The sequence below is a fragment of the Salvelinus fontinalis genome, chromosome 10, assembly GCF_029448725.1.
Source record: "Salvelinus fontinalis isolate EN_2023a chromosome 10, ASM2944872v1, whole genome shotgun sequence".
NCBI classification, from domain to species: Eukaryota; Metazoa; Chordata; class Actinopteri; order Salmoniformes; family Salmonidae; genus Salvelinus; species Salvelinus fontinalis.
Genome location: NC_074674.1, coordinates 47,211,164 through 47,213,528, shown reverse-complemented (window position 1 = coordinate 47,213,528; position 2,365 = coordinate 47,211,164). Strand labels below are relative to the sequence as shown.

At 40.5% G+C, this 2,365-nt stretch overlaps 1 long non-coding RNA gene across 1 annotated transcript; it reads left to right on the top strand.

The window, feature by feature from the left end:
- The first annotated feature begins 201 nt into the window (after nucleotides 1–201).
- Nucleotides 202–1,643, top strand: LOC129864218 (uncharacterized). The gene is made up of 3 exons (XR_008761146.1): nucleotides 202–244; nucleotides 372–452; nucleotides 547–1,643. It is a non-coding gene; the product is annotated as an uncharacterized LOC129864218 (long non-coding RNA).
- Nucleotides 1,644–2,365: the final 722 nt, after the last annotated feature.

Below are 2,365 nucleotides of genomic sequence, written 5' to 3'. Positions count from 1 at the left end.
TTTATAATCTCAAGATACTACAGCAGTGTTTCCCTGGGTTCCTGTGGTGGGGGTGGCGGTTGTCCTGACTGCTGGAGCTCTTCTACTCGCCATCTACTGCTATATGAAGAGGTGAGACAGCCATTTACATCTACTGTATTAGTAACATATCAACTTCCACTAGAGGTCAGTAGAGAGCAGAACTCACTCTTTCCCTCATTACAGGAGATCCACAGGAGGAAGTGATGCCACAGCAGACACACAGGTAATAATGTCAACAACCAAAGTTATTTCAATCCCAATACCACAGGCATAGACAGTAAGTGAATGGATTCATGTATTTGTGTTTTATGCAGTATTTAGTGTTTGTGTTTCTGTGTCTCTCTCTACAGAGTGTCCATCCTGATCCTAACAGTGACACTTACACAGCTCTGAACATGAAGACCAGGTCACCAGAGTATGACACCCTGGCAGTAAGTCTCTTATAACGCAGTCTGTGTGTCCGTGTACATAAAAGTCTTAGAGGGAATGGTTTGTAAAGTGCTCATTCAATGTGTCTCCTTTCAGAATGTGAGGGACTTCCCCAGTGACACAGACAGACCCTCAGATAGATGCTGAGCCCTCAGATTATGAGAATTTAAGAGAACCACCACAGAACCTGGACTGAAGAGAACCACCACAGAACCTGGACTGAAGAGCTACAGCATCAAACCAAAGCTAGGCCTCACAATGCTATTCTCTTACTAGCATAATGCTTTCTAATCTAGAAGGTTTGAGACAATGAGCTTTAACTGTTGAGTAAATGCTGGAATTTAGATTGTTCTCCTAACGATAAATACGGTTGTGCACTTCCGTTCAAAAGTTTGGGGTCACTTAAAATGTCCTTGTTTTTGAAAGAAAAGCAAAAAGAAATTGTCCCTTAAAATAGCATCTAGTTGATCAGAAATGCAGTGTAGACATTGTTAATGTTGTAAATTACTATTGTACCTGGAAATGGCAGATTTTTTATGGAATATCTACAAAGGCGTACAGAGGCCAATTATCAGCAACCATCACTCCTCTGTTCCAATGGCACGTTGTGTTAGCTAATCCAAGTTTATCATTTTTAAAGGCTAATTGATCATTAGAAAACCACATTGCAATTATATTAGCACAGCTGAAAACTGTTGTGCTCGCAGATTAAAGAAGCAATGAAACTGGCCTTCTTTAGACTAGTTGAGTATCTGGAGCATCAGCATTTGAGGGTTTGATTACAGGCTCAAAATGTCAATTTATCTGTTTACTATCTATAGATTTTTATTGCTTATCTTTTTTTATTGTTTTTTTCCATTTCCAGATTTTTAAAACATAAATTATTCACTTGTCTTAGTGACACAAAAAGGAATTATATTGACAAGCTTTTAAATATTTTTTTCTCTCGAGTTGCTCCTGATGTGTTAAAATATGTTTTACTTTGTATTGCTGTCAGTCATTATTGGTCATTTTATATTTTATATTATGTAGTACCATATTGTTCAGCATCATGATATTGCTTGTTTTATTATCAAATTATTAATAATTACATATTTTAGATACATTGAATACTGTATAAGCATCATGTTATAAATAAGCTCAAAGGTAGACAATAAAAAGACAACAAATAAATTGATTATTTTGTTAATTTACATTGATTCATAACTATTTCCATTCTGCTCGTTTCTTGTATTTCTGCCTATTGGACACATGATGGTGCCATTGAACCACATAACCATGAGTGGCGAGGCACACACATACACACACATATCTAGACCTTGCCAGATTCTTTCCCAGTAGTACAGACATTGTATGTGTGTGGTGGTGGTGGGGGGGGGGGGGGTGTATGTTGATCCCTAGACAATTGCAGGAGTAATCTAATGTAAGTGGGAATGTGGTTCATACTGCTACTGGTGTCTGGAGCTCTACCCCTCTGTCCTATCAGACACTCAGAATACCATCCAGCTCAACCCTGATTGGCCAAAGGGATACTTCCTCAAGGGGAGTGCACTGTTGGGGTTAAAGGTCAGTGTCTGAGCTTTCTACTGTCAACGTGGACATTACTGACAGTGTGTGTGTGTCTCTCAGTGAAATCTGACTCTCAATCTCTTCTCCCCCTCCCCACTCATCTTATCTCAACTCTATCTTCCCCCCTGCTCTCTCTCACTTCATCTCATGTCTCTCCCCCATCCTCTCTCTCCCTCCCCCCTACCTCCTCTCACCCTATCCCCCCCTCTTCTCTCTCCAACTGTATGGTGAGGCAGAAAGGGCCATTGGTCAGGTGTTAAAGCTAGATCAGGACTGAGATGAGTCCTCCACTGAGGTCTCCAACTGCAAGGTCCTGCAGATCATGGTGAGGGGAGACAGGGGTCAG